We start from the raw sequence: 20,625 nt of genomic DNA, 5'->3' as shown, positions 1-20,625 counted from the left end.
TGTCTCCATTTCCTGCATCTTCCTCAGACCGCAGCTCTCTTGTGATTTTACTTTCCCCAATCCCACCCTTATCAGAATAGTCCCTGGAGAAGGGAGCCCGCATGGGGCAGTTCATACATGTTGAATGGAAACAACCAGCCTCCGTCCATCCAGGAACATATAAGGTCAAGAAGACAAGGTCAGTGAGCGTGCAGTGAAATGTAAATACCTGGACTGTTCGCAGGTAGCTCTCGTGGGTTCCCTTAGGCGTGCTCGTCACGCGGCAGCCCTGCTTGTCACGTGGCAGCCCTGCTCTGGTCATTCCAAGAGAGCTCCACACTCTTCTTGAGCCTTTGTTCCTGCCTTGACTGAGCTTGTCCCTGCTGTACCTTTGAGACCCAGTATGGGAGTCCTGGTGGCAGACAGACCCTAAGAAGGCCCCCAGTGGCCTCCACCTCCCAGATGTACTTGCATAAACCCCTCCCCTTGAGAGGAAGTTGGCCAAATGACTTTGGTCCTAATGAACAGAATTAGACAGGGTGTCCCTTCTGCAACAAGGCTGCCTAGGATTGTGACCTCCATCCTGTGCATTCTGACCCTCTCCCTTGTTCGTTGGCTGCAGCAAACTGCCACGTGGGAAAGGCTCACGTGCTCGGGACCAAGGGTGGCTTCTGGCCAACAGCCCCAAAGAACTTGAATCCCACCAACAACCGTGCGAGTTTGGAAGCAGGTCCTTTCCCAGCCAAGCCTTCCAATGGGACCCTGCTCCTGGCTGCCATCCCGATTTCTGCCTTGTTGACAGGCCCTGAAGCAGGGGGCCCAGCCAGGCATTTCTGGATTCCTGACCTGTAGAAATTATGAGATGAGGAAAGTGTGTTGTTTTATGCCACTTCGTTTGTGCTAATTTGTTGCATAAAACGGATAAATAAGACAGACGTCTTCTTGAGGAAGATTTCCCATGATTCTCCTCATACCCCAGTCAGGGCTAGGTGCCCCTCCTCTGCTCACATTCATCAGAGCCCTGCACACACTCTGACTGGCATCACACTGGTTTACCTGTCCCCCCCTCTAGGTAGGGACCACATGCTCTTTACCTTTTTTTTTTTTTTTTTTAAGTTTTNTATTTGACAGAGACAGAGACAGCCAGCGAGAGAGGGAACACAAGCAGGGGGAGTGGGAGAGGAAGAAGCAGGCTCATAGCAGAGGAGCCTGATGTGGGGCTTCGATCCCATAACGCCGGGATCACGCCCTGAGCCGAAGGCAGACGCTTAACCGCTGTGCCACCCAGGTGCCCCCACATGCTCTTTACCTTTTATCTCTGGGGCCTGGCCCTGTGCCTGGCACCCGGTAAGAGTTCAATAAATGTTTGGTGAGTGATGGAGATTCTAGAATCTCTATCCCTCCTTACCTCCCCATCTCTCCCCAGATTTGATGGTTTGCTTTTTCAGGAAAGGGGTCAGGTCGCCCCAAGATTACTGAGCAGTAGACAACACTAGAGTGCTTCGGGCTGTAGGGGGTGCTGCGTGAGCACAGAGAGATGCTCAGGGCTCAGTCCAGTGGTTTTGGAGGCCACACGAATCATCAGAAAGCTGAGAACAGGGAGTGAGGAAGAGTGGGGATCCACTTCAGCAAGGTACCACCTCTAGCTGGCCTACTGAGCACAGGACAGCCTACCTTCGTACCTCAGGACATTCTAGAATGTTTCCAGACTGGAATGATGTCCTTTGGCCAATTAAAAGTGCTATCCCAATGACAGGGAAAATAAACTCCTAGAAAAAGAAATTCCCCAATGCAACATCAAAAAGAGCTACTTTGCAAGGAGCCTCACCAGACACCTGGCTGCCTCATTCCACCAGGCCGGGAGAGCACAGCCAGTAGCTTCCTGCTGTAATGATCTACCACAAACTTGGTGGCTTAAAACCACAGAAATTAATTCTTGCACAGTTCCAGAGGCCAGAAGTCCAAAGTCAGTATTGGGCCGGTACCAGGCTGGAACCAGGGTATTGGCAGGCTGTGCTCGCTCTGGAGTCTCTGGGTAAGAACGGGTTCTTATCTTCTGGGAGCGCCAGGTGTTCCTTGGCTTATGGCAGCATCCTCCACTCTCCACTTCTGTGGGCACATTGCCCTCTTCTCTTCTGTCTGTAATCTCTATGTGCCTCCCTCTTTTATAAAGACACTTATAACATTTACAGCCTGCCTGGATAGTCCTGAATTGTCTCCCCATCTTAAGACCCTTAACGTAACCACATTTGCTATGTCTTTGCCATATGAGATGACCCTCACAGTTTCCAGGGATTAGAATATGCACATTTTGGGGGCCATTACCAAGCCTACCCTGGAGGGTGTGCCCAGGAGAGAAACTGAGGCAGAGAGCAGCCCAACATCATATTCTCGTCTGATAATTGAAGGCTGGAGTCTGAACTTCCAGACCAACTTCTCTGCCACTAACTCCCACCCCCGAATGAGGGACGGCCCAGGACAGACGGGAACAGCTCTGCCATTGCCCATCCTGGTATCGAGAGTCCAGCCCTGCCTTCTCCTGGATCCCTTGGTTCCTCTTTCCTGGCCCTCCCCTCTGCTGGCGCCTGCGTGGGAGGCCCTGGCTGCGTGACAGGGGAGTCTGGCTTCAGAGCGGGGACTCTTCCTCTTCTCTCCTGAGAGCAGCATCTTTCCCCAGCTCTGGCTTGGTAGCCCCATAGTGGGGGAGGCTGTAAATCCCCCACCCACCCACGGGAAACAGCTGGGTCCCGGGCACATCCTGTAGACTTAACCCTTTCCAGGCCTACTGACCCCTCCCTGGGCCTGAGCTTCTGTTCCCGTGTGTAATGCTGGCAAATGGCCCCAGTATTGTTTATTGCTGCCCATCCTGCCGGGGGCCAGGAAGGGGCAGGCTCTGCTTACTCCCTGGGGTGGCTGGTGACCACCACAGCAGGAAGGGGGTTGCCTGGGGCACATGAGCCTCGTCTTTGGTCATCACTAGCAACCAAAAGGCCTTTGTTGAGCACTGAACTATCCAGGGCTCTGGGATGAACCAGGACCAGCTGGAAATACCCATATTGGCCCCAGGGCGAGGCTGCTGGAATCTGTTTACTTAGTTTTCTCCTCACCAGACTGTATGTGTCTAGGGAGTAGGAACTTTGTTTATCTTTGGCTGATAATAAATTCTTATAAATGGCCTGAATAATGCTGAAAGCTTCCAGCTGTCCACAATTATTCTCCCTCTCTGCCTCTTCTGACATTGGATTCATTTGGGAAAGTTGCAGTGGTTCAAAGGGTGTGAAAATGTTTCATAAAGTTAGGAAATCACACACCTGAGGGGTGATTATTATTAGAGTCTCAGAGAAGCTGGAAGCGGACACCCGTATCTGCAGGAGGGTGGGGAGGCCATCCATTAGCAGGTTCGAGATGGTAATAACCTCTCTGCTGTGTGTGCCGGCAATAAAATTTCATGGGACTTTCATAACTACTATCTTATTTAATCTTTCCCACTGCCTGGAGCAGAGATGGTCTTTCTCACTTGTGGATAAAGAAATGAGAATGCAGAGACGTTTAGTAATTTGTTCAAAATCGCACAGTGATTGTGTGATGTCGGGGCTGGGATCAGAACCCAGGTCAGGGGCTGAGAACTGGCCAGGGCGGTGCAAGGAGATTCTGTAGGCCCCAGAGGAAAAGCAGGGCCAGCAGGAGAGACAGCAAACAAAAACTGGGATATGAGGCCCAGGATAAAGGTAGTTTTAGATCCTACCCCGGGTGACTGAGGGTGGTGGCTGGGCAATAATAGCTTTTTATTGAATGCTAAATGTGGGCCAGGACTCTGCTTGGTGCATTGTATGAATTATGAATAATTCATGTCATAAAGACAGCAAAGGAACAAGGATGGGATGGAGGCTGTGAAGATAGAGGATGGGAATTGAGGTTTTTCAGGATGAGAAAGGGGCCTGGGGCAGAGGCATCATGATTCACAGTATGCTTGCCCGCTCAGAACAAATCCTGGCAGATGTGTAGGCCACCGTGTGCTGGGAGGGAGGCATTAAAACCTGGCACCCCAGAAGTGGGCTGGGGGGTGAGCCTGTACATTCTGGCCCCGCCCCGATGGGCTCTGATGGGCCCTGCCCCCAAGTCTCAACAGAAAACAATAGTCCCAGAGAGCCACCTCCTCGGGGGACAGGACAGGCGGGTGCCAGCCTGCCCAGCAGGACAAGGAGCCCTTGTGCAGGCCTCTGGTCCAGATCCTGCTCCACCCTCCCTGGCCCCAGGGGGTGGTCGGAAGTTTAGATCCTGGGGTGGGAGGAGGGCTGGAGCTCTCAGTAAGGGCCAGCGCTGGCAATGGGGTCACCTGGAGGTCTCCAGGGAGCCAGGGTGGGGTTGAGTAGCAAACTCTGGGTTTCCGGATGGGCTGCCCAGGTCAGCCTCTGGTGGAGCTTGAGGAATAGAACAGACATTCTGAGGTTTCCAGACCTTTCCCATTTGACCCACACGATACCCCTGTGGGGTGTGAATGGAAGGGATGATTTCTCCCATTTTACAGATGAGCAAATAGAAGTTGGAGGAGGTTGAAATTTTACACCAGGCCGCCCAGGGAGTAAAGACCTAAGAGGAAGCTCCTGGCTTCCTGCCAGCATGGGGAGTGGGGCGAGGAGGTGAGGGGTGAAGAGTTTATTCAAGGCTAAGCGGATTCAGGAGACCGGAAGCCGTCTGAGAACAGGGAGACAGGCTCCTGTTAGCCAGTTCTCTACCAGTCCACCTTTTCCATCCCCTTCCAAGGTCCTCCCCCCAGCCCGCAGGCCTCTGGGAGCACGGGCCAAGCCTGCAGCATTCCAGGAAGGGAGGCACAGGGTCCCGGCCGCACAGTCCAAATGTACTCTACTTCTCCTTGAAATTCCACACACCCTGAGCATTTGGCAGGAGCCCGGAATGCACTTCATCTGAACAATTTGTCTTTCATGGCGCATTTGCATCAATTACCCCATTGTTCCTTTCGCCTTTCCAGGACCACTAGGGCTGCGGAGGCGCTCGGTGCGCACTTTGGGGGCGGGGGAATGCGCGGCGCGGGGAGGCAGGGGCGCCCCCTGGTGGTCCAGCCTGCACGCACACGGGCTAGTGCCCGAGCTGCGCTTGCAACGCGGCAGCCTCTGTCATCAAACTTCCCCCGGGGGCCATCCCAGCTCACCGCTCCCCAACCAGTTCCCAGGGCCCCTCGGGGGAGCAGGAGAGAGAGATTCTTGGAGGCAAGAGGCACAACACAGGTGGGTCAGGCAGTTCTTAAGAGGGATAGTCCGTGGGTCCAGCGTCAGGCTTCAGCCCCCAAACTTCCCGCACACCTGCGTGGCCGTCGGTGATTCAGCTTTGGGGCTCAGGGCCTCGTCTATGAAATGAGAAGCCTGGCCCGGAGAACAGTGTATAAAGGCGCTAAAATCCTGGGTGTGGACGCCTAACATACGGGGTCTGAATCCTGGCTCTGCCTCTTGCTGGCTGCCTGCCCCCTGTGGACCCTGGCGAGTGTCTGTTTCTCGCTTTGTAAACTGGTGACAGTGATATAGTCAATCCTCATTATTGGTGGATTCTGTATCTGCAAATCAGCCTACTTGCTACCACTTCTTTGTAACCCCCAAATCAGGACTTATGGGGCTTTGGCGGTCGTTTGCAGACATGTGCAGAGCAGTGAAAAATTTGAGTTGTCCAGAGCCCAGGTTCCCAGCTGAGGCTGAGCGAGGCGAGTGCTGCCTTCTCCTTTTGGCTTTCATACTGTATACAAGTACCCGTTTTGCAGTCTATTTAGTGCCACATGTTCTGCGTTTTTGTAATTTTGTGGGCGATTTCACTGTTGACAGCGGCTCGCTGTGCTGAAACGCCGTCCGGTGTTCTAAGCACCGGGAGCCTGTGATGTGTCTCACAGAGAAAAATCCATGTCCTAGAAAAGCTTTGTGTGGGGGTGAGTTATAGTGCTGTTGGCCATGAGTTCAATGTTAATGAATCAGCAGTATATATTAATAAGGTGTCTTTCAACAGAAATGCACATAAAACAAAGTTCTGTATTGATGGGTTGATGAAAATATGGTGGCCAGAGGCTCATGGGAACCTAACCCCATATTTCCTCAGGAGCAGTGGTTCTGTATTTGCTCCTTCAGCGTTTGGGTGGCTTGGTAGAACCCTGAGTAATGAGAATCAACCATCCTTCCCTCAAGGATCTGCTCTGTGGCTGGAATATGCCCACTGTGGCCCTGCAGTTCTCACAATCCTTGCTCTGTGACGTGTGAGTCCGTGGGTCCATCTCCTGAATCCCCTGAACCTAGTGGGGTCGACCACCCTGAGCTGGGATCCCTCCAACGTGCACACGCAGGAGCATCAGCGGCCAGGCTTTGCGGCTCAGACCCGGAGCTTCCAACAGTGACACTTCATTCATCTGGTGTCATTGAAAGGTCCGCACGGCTCTTGATGACTCCAAGAGACTTTCCACGACGTTAACTTGTGTGCTTCTCACAGCAGTACTGGGATGGCTGTGTCATTGTTCCCATTTCATAGGTGAGCCTGAAGTTCGGAGAGGCTACGTCCAAGGTCAAGGTCACCCAGGTATTTAGTGACAGAGTCAGAAAGCTGCTCAATTCATCGGCTTTCCACCACCAGGCTTGTTCTCTATTAAAACATGATGCTTCGGGGGAGGGAAGAGCCAGACCTTGTTATTGACATTAAAAAAGATCTTTTTTTTTTGACGATATTATTTATTTGTCAGAGAGAGAAAGAGAGTACAAGCAGGGGGAGCAGCAGGCAGAGGGAGAAGCAGGCTGCCCGTTGAGCAAGGAGCACAATGCATGGCTCAATCCCAGGACCCTGGGATCATGACCTGAGCCGAAGGCAGATGCTTAACTGAGTGAGCCACCCAGGCATCCCTTGTTATTGACATTTTAGAGTGAATGAGAGCCCTGAGGTCCCCAAGGACATTGGCTGAGAGCAAGCAGGAGATGAATATCTGAGTGACACCTCTGCCACTCACCCAAATCACCCCACTTCTCCTCCCTCCCATTTGCCTGCAGCCCCTGTGGGCTCCGAGTCACCAACCCTCTGTCACCATGGTTACCTTCCTACACACTCAGTACACCACTGCTAGACCTAAGCTCCCTCCCCCATCTCACCCACCTGCCCGTCCCTCCCATACCCTCGCCATCCGTTTAGTTCTATCTCAAGTTTAGGTTAAATTAAAAGTATTTACATATTTTTTGACTATATATTGTCATTTACCTCTCCTTTCCATATAACTTTGTTCTCTGAAGTTAAGTTGCGCCCTGTCTTAATTTGCTCGGTGGTCTGTGTGTCTGTGACTCTGTCAGCCTCTATTTTGCTGACAGCAGAGTAAACTCAGGACATCCAGACCCACAAGGGAATCTAGGAATGTTCTTTCCCTCCCCTCCCCTGGCCTTTCTTTCTTTTTTTCCTTTTATAACTTCTGAGCAGCCGCTGCCCCCACCTCCTGCTCTCATCTGGGGGCAGGAGTACTCACTGGGCCTCATCCACAGCCCACAGTGATCTGGATGCTTTCCTCCCCATCATCCTGGGAACTCCCTGTGCCTCTTACTTACCCTTCTCAATTTTCTGCACCACCCCATGCCTTCCTCTTTTGTGGTTTGCTCCTTCATTTTGGTGAAACACCATCTCCAGCAACTTCCTGGGAAAAGAGGCAAGAGAGTTTTGAGGCTTTGCGTATTTGAAAATGTCTGTCCCCTGCCTTCACAGTGAACGGATAGTTTGGCTGGGTATCTGTAGCATTCTAGTTAGAAATTGTTTTCCCTTAGAATTTTGAAGGCATTTTTTTCTATTGTATTCTAGTTGCCAGTATGGCTATGGAGAGACCTACCGTCATTCAACTTTTCTGTCTTTTTTATGTGACCCACTCTTTCTCCCTGGAAGCTCGAAATATCTTTTGTCTCCTCTGCCTTAGGCCTTTGTTGTAATAGAGCTGGGTGCTTGGTGACCCCATCCCTTCCGTTCTGGGAGGTGTAGATTTAATTGCTCCTTCTAAATTCTCTGATTGCTCTTTCTGGAACTTCAAATAGAAAAATATTTGACCTCCTGGATGATCCTGTAATTTTCTTATCCTTCCTGATATGTTTCCCATCTTTTTTTGTACTTTTGGGAAGATTTCTTCAACTTTCTCATCCAGCCCTTCTATGGAATGTCAGATGGCTGCTATCATATTTCTAATTTCCAAGAGTTTAAAAAACATTTTCTGAATGTTTCTTTTCCTTTTTTACGGCACCGTGTTCCTATTTCATGGGCAAAATAATTTCTCTCTCTCTCTCTATTCATCATAGTTTTTTGAAGTTTTGTTCTGTTCCTGGCATTGTGTGCTTTTTTCCAGATGGCTTTTAATCTGCTTGTTTTAGTTCTCTTTCAACTTAGATGTTTTCCTTAAATATCTGGTGATCCTGGGGCGCCTGGCTGTCTCAGTCAGTTAACCGTCCAACCTTTAATTTCAGCCTAGGTCCTGATCTCAGGGTCCTGGGATTGAGCCCCAGGTCGGGCTCTAGGCTCAGCCGGGAGTCTGCTTAAGGATTTTCGCTTTCCCTCTCGCTCTGCCCCTCTCCCTGCTCTCTCTCTCTCTGAAATAAATACATCTTTAAACGAAATCTGGTGATCCTTAAATGTGCACTTATATCTATGAATTGAAGACCCTTAAATGCTACCTGGCAGCTCTGTGTACGGGTGGGGCTGGCCTCGCTCAGCTCTACCCCCGGGGTGATCAAGCTGCAACTTTGTGGCCTGGTTGCAGGCCTCTCAAATGTCAATGCCTGCTCTTGGGGGGGGGGTCAGTTTCCCTGGATCAGAATCTTCAAGTCTCCCACCAGGGAGTATGAGCTTGGCTGGCAGTGCTTCGGCTTCTGGAGCAGAAGTAGGAGGGAGTGGGTGTATCCTACACGTCTATTTGTCAACTTCCCTTCATCCCCTTGTTTTTAGTATGATGTCCCTGTTCCCAGCGGTGCCTGCTGTCCCCAGATCCCAAAACTCTCTGGTCAGTGTCTCTGGAGAGAACCCCTCTCTTTTTCCACTAAGGCCTGACCCCTAGCATTTTGGTGTTTGCACTGAAACCCTCCCACCAAGTTAACCAAAGACTTCCCCTTGCTGAACACAGGTGGTGGAGGGAGCTTCCAGGATGTCGACACAGTTGATTAACCCCTCCTTCCTGGGACTCTGTCTTCTCTTGACTTCTATGCTGAACTTGTGCTACCCACATCTTTCCCACTCCTCTGGGTTCCTTCCTCGGCCTCTCCAACCCATGTCCATTCCCCTTGAGGCTTCGTCCTCAGCTTTCTGTTCCTGCTTTTCCCTCTCCTCCTCTTCCCTCCGAAGACTGTCCTTCTAATGGCCTATTGAACTTCCTCTGCTCCGTGCTACTCTGATGCCTTCGCTCAGGTCCTCCTCAGCAGTCATCCCTTATTATTATCATTATTTGGTTATATTTGTCTCTTGTTTATATTATAGTATTAATTTTTATTATCTTTGTTTTTTATTATTATTACCTCGGAACTGGGTCCCTAGGCCTCCGATGCTTCCACTCTCTAATCCAGCTTTTATACTGCAGTCTTTCGTGAACTTTCTAAATTCACATCTGACTGTGTTCCTCTGGTTTATAACCCTTTAATGGATCTCAATTAAATGTATGAAGTCCGGGCTCCCTGGCATCTAACATGCAGATCAGGTTTTGTGACTTGTCATCATCCCACATCTACTCCCAACTTCATCTCCTCCTGCTGTCCCCTGCCTACTCCTTCACACCCTAGCAAGAGCAAGCTACCCATAGCTCCCCCACCCCACACCTCATGCCACAGTGGCATTCCTCGGGGCGTGATGCCCTTTCTCCTTGGTTTCCTGATGATCTCCTGTACTTCTTTAAAAACCTAGCTCAGGGATTGCCTCCTTGGTGAAGCTTCTTTTGAGTCCCCCCCTTTTTTTTATTTAAGTAGGCTCTGTGCCCAGCATGGAGCCCAGTATGGGGCTCAAACTCATGACGCTGAGATCAAGACCTGAGCTGAGATCAAGAGTCAGATGCTTCACCAACTGAGCCACCCAGGTGCCCCTTGAGTCCTTCTGAGAGAATTCTTCACACCTTGTCAGTACTGTAATAAAACCGTTGTATGTATAACAAATGCTTGGGAGTTTTTTAATATATTCATGTGGACAACAAAGCAGGAGATGAAGGCTATCTTGTGTGTGCATTTCAATGTGAATCATGAAGAATTCGCATTGATCAAGGTGGGGGGGGATAACAGGGAGGGCTAAGCAAGTGTGTATTTCACCCCAGGCTGAAACTCCCTAATTATTGTGAGCTGATTGCGCATGAACGTAGAGGTGTTGGTGAGTATAAGTACCGATTTGTTGCAGGCTGTGAAATGTCTTGGCTCCCTGGCCTCCACAAGGCATCCTGAGAACCTCCATATCTTTAAATAGCAGAAACAGTAGTAGGAATATTCTTCATTCTTCCATACCTTTTCTCTTTTGCCTACTGAGGAGTCAAGAAATGGTCCATTCACTCCCTGCTTCATACTGCCCTCTGGTGTCAGCTGCCTTGTCCTGCAGCCCCATTTCCTCCGCTTCATCCCTGGCGGTGCCCAGAGAGGAGCAGGGGCTGGAGGGGCCCCTCCCTGGAAGGAGACTCTATGAGCCTTGGAGTCGGTTGTGCACACACGACTGCTTCAGGCATTCCTCCGTCCCTTGTGGGTCTTTGAATGGGTTTTCAGAGGGTTTCTGAGTTCCCTGAAATTGGTGTATGTGAAAGCTTATGACTTTCAAAATGTTGCTTACAAATGCTACGGATTTCAAAATTTTCAAAAAAGCTCTAAGCCCCCCCAAAAGTAAAGAACCACCTAACCACTTAGACCATCCTAGGAACTTTGAGATTGCCGGGAGACCTCACCTTAAGAAAGATAAACATTGTCAAAGCACCTATATTGGGGTTACAGTAATTGCACAGAGAAAACACTTCTGTCAGAGACGCTGTATTTGTTGCTTTCCAAGCTTCTTACTGCAGTTGACCCGGATTACCAAGTGTGAATGAGGGATGCACGCAGGGAAGGTTCTGCCAGTGACGGATAGGGACGGGGACTAGACACACTTGATTGTTTATCATTGGGGTGGAGGGGTGGGGGAAGAGATCAAATGGAAAGGGTTTCACATCTTCTCAAGTTTTCACAACCGATTTCATATACATAGTTGGTACACACACACACACACACACACACACACACACACACACACACACACACACACACACACACACAGAGCTCCCTCTGGTGGCCAGGAGGAGAACTTCATCTCCAGCTCCTAAGAACTAGACTTTCATCACGGCAGTCAATGCCAGTTTTCTCAGACAAAAACACAGAGGGGACAGAAATAAAAATCACAGTTGCACAAACGGTTTCATGCATTTCTTATGAAAATTTCCGTAACTTGTCATTTTAGGGACATTTTATTAAACCACAAAATCACAAAATCCCCAGAGCTTACCTGCAGTGGCCAATCCTGCCTTCAATAACTTGGATATTATGAAACTTATTGATTGATTCCTGTCACGGGCTGTCATTTGACAAAATTAACAATCATGCTTCATTTTTTCTTGATCATTTTTTAAAGATTTTGTTTATTTATGTGACAGAGAGACAGCCAGCGAGAGAGGGAACACAGCAGGGGATTGGGAGAGGAAGAAGCAGACTCCAAGCGGAGGAACCCGATGTGGGACTCAATCCCAGAACGCCAGGATCACGCCCTGAGCCAAAGGCAGATGCTTAAGGACTGCATTACCCAGGCTCCCCCGATCATTTTTGTTTTTTAACTTTATTTTATAGATAAAATAAGTGAATCATGGTAATAGCAATAATAATCTACTAAAAACATAGAACAGTGGTTCCCAAATTTGGGGGGTTTAAGACCCCTTTACACCCTTTATTGAGAACTCTACCCACTTTTTGTTTAACTAGGCCATAGCTGTCAATATTTACCTTTTTAGGAATTGAAACTGAGAAAATTTTAAAATATTGATTAATCCATTTAATAATTATAATAATAACCCACCTTACATGTTAATAGAAATAAAATATTTTAATAAATATGTTATAAATCATTTAAACAAAAATAATATAAATAAAATGGATTATCATTATTTGTTTTAAATAAATGTTTTATAATAAAATTATGATAACTAATAAGAAGAGTGACATTATTTTGCATTTTTTATAAATCCTGTTTGGCTTTAACAGAAGACATTGCATTCTCATATCTGCTTCTCAGCCAATCTGTTATAATGTTTTGGTTGAAGTACATAAAAATATCCACCCATACATAGATGCGTGGTTAGAAAAGAGAGGAGTATTTTAATAGCCTTTTCAGAGAATTGTGGAGAATCTTCTATATTAAAACTCACCAGGGGCGCCTGGAGGGTGCAGTCGCTTCAGTTGCTTAAGCGTCTGACTCTTGGTTTTGGCTCTAGTCGTGGTCTCCGGGTCGTGGGATCGAACCCCAAGACAGGGTATGCACTCAGCGCCAGATATGCTTGGGTTTCTCTCTCTTTCTCTCTGCCCCTCCCCACTGTGCGTTCTCTCTCTCTAAAATAAGTAGATAAATCTCACCAAGAGTGCGATTTTTTAAAGGTTAGCTACCATGTGGAATCTGAAACCATAATGAAGTTTTCATAGTCTGTTACATTGAAATCCAATGTTTTATGCAGCAGTTTAAAATTTTTAAAAAAATTTTTTAAATTCTAATTTTATTTTATTTTATTTTTTTAAAGATTTTATTTATTTATTTGACAGAGAGAGACACAGCGAGAGAGGGAACACAAGCAGGGGGAGCGGGAGAGGAAGAAGCAGGCTCCCAGCGGAGGAGCCTGATGTGGGTCTATCCCAGGACTCTGGGATCACGCCCTGGGCCGAAGGCAGACGCTCAACGACTGAGCCACCCAGGCGCCCCTAATTTTATTTTTTAAAAAATATTTTATTTATTTATTTGACAGAGAGAGAGGCAGTGAGAGAGGGAACACAAGCAGGGGGAGTGGGAGAGGGAGAAGCAGACTTCCTGCTGAGCAGGGGGCCTGATGCCGGGCTTGATCCCAGGACCCTGGGATCATGACCTGAGCCCAAGGCAAATGCTTCACCAACTGAGCCACCCAGGTGGCCCAACCATAGTTTTTCAATTAGTTGTTCTACCAAGTCAAGATGGCACGCCATGAACATAGCAGCCAGCAGTGCTGCTTTCCCTCCCACTTTGGAAGATACTGATGAGCCCAGTGTAGGCTAACCATGTCTAATAGGAGACAATGGACACCTTCTCCCATTTCACCTTAAGTAAAGCTGGCTTTCCCCCAGGGAACAGAGGGTGGGGAAGCACACAGGGGTCACCGGTGGCGCTGGTTTGGTGCTACTGCCTGATTCCTGCTTTGGCCTCAGCAGCTTTTCCCACCAGTGCCTTTGCACCGTTAGGAAAAGTCATGCACGGCCAAGAGTCAGCAGAGAGGCGCTGCCCTGGGCAAGCACAGGGCAGCCCGCGATGGGGAAGGGATGGTCTGTCCTGTGAGGCCCGCCATCACCTCCGCCTCCTGCTCTGGCTGGGAGAATGAATTTCACTCCAACCCCCGCCCCTACCCCCAGCTGGGATCCCTACCTCTGCTCCAGTGGTTTCCAGCTGGGTGTTCCTGCTGTTTCCCCTGCTGGGCCAGCAGCAAGCAACGGGAGGGCGACTCTGCCGAGGAGAGATGGGTGGAGTTGCCACCTGACATTTGGCTGGGAACCTGCACCGGGAAGGACACAAAAGGGGGCCTCCTCTCCCTTGCACAGAGGGGCACGGCAGCTTTCCCACCTCTCTGCCCCATGTGAAAAGCGGCGGGGGGCCCCCCACGGAAACTCTGCCCTCAGAAGGAGGTTTACCCAGCCTTGGGGTTTTAGAGAGGTTGTTTCATCCTGGCTCAGGTCTTTTTTTTGTTTTTTTTAAAGATTTTATTTATTTGGGAGAGGGAGAGAGCAGGAGTGGGGGGAGGGGAGAGGGAGAAGGAGAAGCAGATTCTCCACTGAGCAGGGAGCCTGATGTGGGACTCGATTCCAGGACCCTGGGATCATGACCTGAGCTGAAGGCAGAGTCTTAACCCACTGAGCCACCCAGGCGCTCCCTGGTGGGGGTCTTAAAGGCACTTCATTGGAACCTCTGATCTGGAAGGCCCCTTCCTGGTCGATTCCTCCCCAAGATTCCTGAGACACAGTCATGGCGTGGGGGCAGGTGTGAGGGAGGGTGAAGAAGGAGGGCTGGAGTGTGCAGAGGGGGGTTTAGAGCGGAATGGAGAGGGGAGAAGGAAGCTGGCTGGGCCCTAGGTGTTCACCAGGCTTCAAGGCAGCGCCCTTTGTCTATGTTGTCATCTCTTCCCCTGATGGTCCTGGCCCCAGCCTGGACATGGGGTGGGGAGGTGGTCAGAGTCCAGGGTGACCTCTGAGAGGCTAAGTTTACCATCAACAAAGGCCCAGCTGTCCAGCTGTTGTTTCTATGTATGTCCCAGCACATTGTTGGAGGGGAGAGTGGTTCATCACCTATGTCAAGGTCAGTAACTGCCTGTGGCTGCTTCTCCCAGGGGGAGGGTGCCCAGACCTCTGGGTGCCAAGAACTTGAACAAGATAGCTTCCCAGACAGCCCCTTCTCTGCACCCTTAGCCACGAGCACCCCACCTTATTTCAGGACCCCGGGGAACAAGCAAGGATTCTCCTGAGCCCTGAGGGCCAATTTCCTGCACTGTCTTTGGTCAGAACGGTTCTCTCTGTGTTGTCCATTTGTCCATTCGTTTATTCAATGAGCATTTATTGAGCACCTACTATGTGCCAAGCACCGTGCTGGGCGCTGAGGATGCAAAAATGAGTAAGACATGGTGTCAACACTCAAGTTTGTCCAGAGTAGTAGAATGCGACTTCAACACTGTGGGTTAAATGCAGGGAAAGAGGGACACGTGGGGGCTGTGGAGCCTGGACGAGGGCTCCTAATGCAGTCTGGGGTAGTCTGGGAAGGCGTCCTGGAGGAGTCAGTGTGCTGCTGAGATTTGGAGGAGGGTAGGTGCAGGCTTGGGTTGGGGTGAGAGAGAAAGGCCTTCTGAGAAGCCTCTGCTGCTGCAGGAGCTTTGAGCAATTCCGTGTGGCCGGAGTTAAGGGAGTGTGGAAGCCAGGGAAGCTTTGAGAGTGAGATCCCAAAGGGCATGTAACTTCATTACGGGGTTTGCGTTTCATCCTGAGGCCACTGATGGAAGAAACGGGAAAGTGACATGACTGTGTCCTCATTTTAGGAAGACGGTTCAGGAAGCAGGGGGATCCTGGAAGGGCTGCGAGCAAGCTGGCCACATGTGGTGGCCCAAGACCACAGAGGCGGGTCGGAGACCCCTGAGCAGGGAGCAGGACCGAACCCGGGGCTCCACTGATCATGGGGAGCGGGAGAGGAAGGGAGTGGTGCCTGTGCCATTTCCTGTGATGTGTAGAACAGAAGGAGATGTGGGGTTTGGGGTGGGACCCAGGAGTGAGGAGGGGCTTGCCGATGGCTGAGCATGCATGACGAACAGGCAGCCGTGCCCCCCGGTCGGATGCTGGGGGGTGGCCCCAGCAGAAGACACAGATTTGGCATCAGGGAAGGACAGCAGGCTGGGATTCTGTCCCCACTGACTCACCGTCCCCTCTTAGCCCTGAGACGAAGTTCAGCCCACTGACAAGAAAATAGTATCTTCTGCAGCCTGGGAAGAAGGAATAGAGGGAAAGCATTGCGACAGGACCAGGACACAGGAAACCCGTGTCCAGGTGCCCAAGCCTGGCTGCCAGGCCCCGGCGGGGGTGGGGGCAGGGTCCGAGGCTCACCGTGGTATCCCCAGGGCCTGGGTCAGTGCCTGGGACCCAGGGCGCCTCCATCATGAATGCCTGGTTGAAGGGATGGCAGCTGTGTGGGGACCTCCACAGTCCCCTGGGTCTGGACCTTGCGGGGGAGAGGGGGATGGCAGGACGGGGGGGCAGGGCGGTTCTGGGCTGGGTGTCGCTGGCTGTGCTGAGGGGTGGCGCTGGTTGAAGTCAAGCCATTGACCCAAAGGGTTGTGTCTGTCCACAATGGGCGCCTTTTCTAATCGGTATAACGGTAGTAGTTCCTCGGGTCTCTAGACCGGCAGTATCCGCACCACCTGAAAACTTGTTAGACGTGCACCTTCCAGGCTCTATGGAAACTCTGGGGGTGGGGCCCAGAGTCTGTGCTTTACCACGCCCTGCAGGGGATGTGAATGCGCTCACTATAAGGCTGAAAACCCCGGGGCTAGCAGAGGCCTGCTCTTGTGACACTGCCCTGCGCCTGGGCCCCATCTCCTGCCCCGCTCCGGCTCCGCAGACAGCTCTCTCAGTGGGAAGGGAAAACTGTACCTGGAGAGAGGTGGTGCAATGCCTAGAACCAGCTGAGCTGCATGGACAGGAAGTCCTGTGCAGGAGAGGGGTGTGGAGTCTGGGAAGGCCTCCTGGAGGTGGCGGCTTCCAGCAGGGACTCCATCAAATGACTGAAAGCAGAAGACAGTAGCGTTTCTGCTTCGGAAGACTGCAAGCTCAAAGACACAGAAGGGGAAAGCCAGGGAGTTTGGGTGGGAGGCAGGAGTGGACTCACATGGCTAGGAGAGAGGGGCAGGCATTCTAGGAACTGGGCAGGAGAGGCCTGGCTGGAGACAGAGCTGGGGGAGGGGGAGGTGGAATTGGGGGAGAGACACAGTGAGCTGGCTTCCTGGTTCCAGCCTTGCCTACAGCTCACATGCCACTTTGAAAAGAATTTGTTTCTAGCGTGGGGTCCACCCCTGGTTTGCCAGCTCACTCTCCACCTCTGTCCCCCTCATCCCCTCCCCACCCCACAGAGTTGGCCCCAAACCCCACCTGCTTATTATGGGACTTCTGGAGAAGCAGCCTGTTTTTCAGGGACCTGTCGAGGCTCTTGGCTGCGAGGGCTCCACTGGCAGCATACAGGAGGTCTGGGGTGGGAGTGGGGTGGCCTTTGGTCCCCCTCGTCCATCATAGCACCGGGCTGATAGGGGAACTGCGCAGATGAGCTGAGAAGGACTCAGGGTGCGTGATGCTGAGCTGGAGGAGAACGGTGTGCAAGGGAGGACACAAGAGGTTTGGGCAGGGTGTGGGAGGAGTCAGGGCTGTGGGATGGTGGTGGGGAGGGTGCAGAGCTTTGAAGGAGGGAGTGTGAGAGATGCCTGCTGTTGAGGTCCACCCCCTCTCTGCCCAGGGCTGGAGACTGCTGGGGCTTTCCCCGATATGCCTCTCCCCAGCGTCCAGCCTGCCCAACGGTGCTCCCATCACCGGCCCCAGCCAGGCCTCCCTGGAGGGGAGGAAAGGGCCTCCCCTTAATGGTTCTTCAGCACTGACAACACTGGCTAACACCATCTGTGGCTACACAGCCGAACCTCTTACAGGCAGGTAGGTAGAGAATAGCTAATCAAAGCTCACTTACAGTTTTTAACATTGGAACGAAGTACACGGGGCTTGGGGCCCCAAGGCTGGTCCGTTCCAAATTCCTGGTAGGAGCCATCATGCTGGCTGAAGATATGTGCCTGCTCTGGGCCGTATGGCAGGGGCAGGGCTGGTTAAGGAGCACAGAGACCTGGGTGCTGGTCTCACCTCTGACTCTTCCTTCCTGTGGGATCTTGGGTGAGTTGCTTCATCATTCTGAGCCCCCAATTTCCTCGTCGGTAAAATGGGGTTAATGATAGTACCTATCTCAGAATATTACCTTGAGGCTTCGATGAGAATATTCTCAGAGCTAACGTCTGTCAAGCATTTGCTTTGTGCCAGATATTCGCAAAGCCCTCCAGACACATTGCCTCACTTGGGCCTCACAGCAACCCTCTGAGGTAAGCGCCATTATTATCCCATTTTACAGAAGGATGAAATTGCTGAGGTTACACTAGTGAGTATTACTAGTGAGTCGTGTGTCGATTCCCCAGACTGGGCCATGTCTCTCGTGCCACAAGCTTTAATGGTGAGGCTAGGTTGTGGCAGAAAATTGGAGGGTGATTACTTTTGGTTCTTTGTTCCTTCTGCTCTGGCCTCCTCAGCCCACAGCCCTGCTTCCTCTCAGAACTCAGCTCCTGGAAACCTGGCCCTGGATCAACGGATGGGCTTGAGATAGGGTGGGTGGAGGAGGCCAGAGGGGACTGGCTGCCCCTGAGGTGATGGCGGGAGTGGCGTGGGGGAGGGCATGTGGGGGCAGGGCTGCCTGGAAGGCAGGCTGAGTCTTGTCACTTGCTAATTTGGGCTCCTCTGCTTTCCGGACAATGCCAGGGCAGTCGGGTTGACAGGTGTCGCCACTGAGGGGACAGGGCCCTGACTCCACAACCCACGGCCTTACAAGGCTTAGCTCCTCTGGCCAAACACTTCCTTCCTTGCCCTGTGGCCTCCCAAGCCCTGGGACGTTGGGAACCATGGGACCAGGGGTTGGAAACCTCTCCAGGTTTTCTCCCATCACCTCATCTACCCTGAATTGTTCCCTCTTCCTGGATTGGCCCCTTTCCCGCTGGATCTGGCGAGTCCTGGTTCTCATTCCTTCTCCTTCAGCAATTGTTTCATCTGTTTTCCATTGAGCTGGGAAGTCTTGGGAGATCTGAGAGGGCATGGACCACATGGGCCCAGGTCAAGCCTGCCTCAGACTCTCCCTGAACTTCAAAAGACGCTAAGGGTGGCTCAGTCGGTTGAGTGCTGCCTTCGGCTGGGGTCATGATCCCAGGGCCCTGGGATCCTGTTCACAGAATGGATCACAAGAGGGCGAGTGCAACCTCACATGAGAGAAGAGAGAGCCAGAAGAGGAAGGTTCTAGTAGGTTATGGCTGGGGCGGCCAGGTGCAGCCATGGGGATTATTCCACTCACGTGGACCTCGGAGCACGCCAGGCCGGCCACGGGAGCCACATAGCCGTGGGGCACGGCTTTCCAGTGCACGTTGAGGGCAGCTGTGGGCCTCTGGCAACTAACTATGGGGGTGACAGGCGAGGCCAGGGTTATAGGAGAGTTAAAGGAGGGACGGTAGGGTGAGAACTGGGGTATAGTCAAGGGGATGGAGCGCCAGGCTGGCCATCAGGAGACCTGGTCCACTCACTGTGCGGCCCTTTCTCTCTGGGCCTCTGTTTCCTCAAGGGCACAGTGACTGCACTGGACAGTCTTCCTGCTCTGACAGCCTGTGATCCTCTGGGCAAGTTCAGAGCTGCCCCAGGAATGCCAGGCCCCGGTGGGCTGGATGCTGGCCAGGGATGCGTGAGGGTCTGCTCTGGGCTGTCGGGCTCCAGGGATGTGGGACCTGGGCTGGTGCTTCTCACTGAGTGTCCCCAGGCCCACCATTTTTCTGGCTGGCCCCGAGCACAGCCTGAACCATGAAGTCCTGGGCTCGTGAATGTCCAGGACATTACAGAGTATATTAGTGTCTTGCTCTAACAAATTGCCACAATGATTCAAAAGAACACAAGTTTATCATCTCACAGTTCTGGAGGGCGGAAGTCCATAATCAGTCTCACTGGTCTAACAGACAAGGTGTCGGCAGGCCGGCTACCCTCTTGAGGCTCTGAGGGGAGAATCCGTTTCCTTGACTCTTCCGGCTTTTAGAGGCTGCCTGCATTCCTTGACTCAAGGCCACATCCTCTGTCTTCCAAGCCAGCAGCATTATAGCATCTTCTCTCCTTTTTTTTATCTTTCTTCCTTTATCAGGCGTCCTACGACCAACCCTGATGCTATTGCCTCAGTCTGATAAGGACCCACGTGATTAGATGTGATTAGACCCACGTGGATAATCCAGGATAATTCTCCAACTCAAGTTCTTCCATTTCATCAGATCTGCAAAGTACTCTTTGCCATGTAAGGTAACATATTCACATTTGGTTCACTGGGACATGGGCCATTTTGGGGGGCCATCATTCAGCCTACCACAGGGAGTTCTGCCCGGGGGTCTTACGGGGCCGTGAGGACTGTTTCTGGCTCTGTGTCTGGGGAGGGTCTCCCCTGGCCCGGTGGGTGTCTGGCAGACACAGCCTCAGAGCTCCCAGGACAGCAGCTCCTGCTCCACAGACAGAAGGGGAGGTGGGCAGATAAGCACGGAGTGCGGGGGAGCGAGGAGGCAGGAGAAAAGCCGCGGAAGCACACTCGCGGGGCGGAGGGGGGAGAGTGGGCTCCAGGGCCGATGCCCTCCAGCCGCGGCCCCTCAGCTGGGTGTGGGCAGCTTCCCGCCAGAGATCACCAGCCTTGCAGGCAGACCCTGGAGACCTCTTCTTCTGGACTGGTCCACACGAGAAGCAAGACTGGAGCAGGGGCAAAGACCACAGGGCGTAACAGTCCCATTTTTGAAGGCCACCTGGGAACAGACGGCAGGAAAGAGGCTGACAGGTGGGGGTGGATGAGAGGGTGGAGAGCTGGACCACATGGTGTGGAGGGATGGTGTTGATGGGGCCTGGGATGAGGGATCCTAGCCCCACTCTGTCCAATCAGGGACTGAGCTTGGCTAACACCCCAAGGCCCTCAGAGTCCGTGATTCATTGTGGTCCCTGCTGACCCTCGTTTGTTCTTCCGTTTGTCAATGTTTGTTTTGCTTTTCCCTTCCAAAAAGCAGAATAATCCAGGTAATTCATTTTTTTGGTG

Source organism: Ailuropoda melanoleuca, chromosome 8 (genome assembly GCF_002007445.2).
Source record: "Ailuropoda melanoleuca isolate Jingjing chromosome 8, ASM200744v2, whole genome shotgun sequence".
NCBI classification, from domain to species: domain Eukaryota; kingdom Metazoa; phylum Chordata; class Mammalia; order Carnivora; family Ursidae; genus Ailuropoda; species Ailuropoda melanoleuca.
This window is presented reverse-complemented; position numbering follows the sequence as displayed.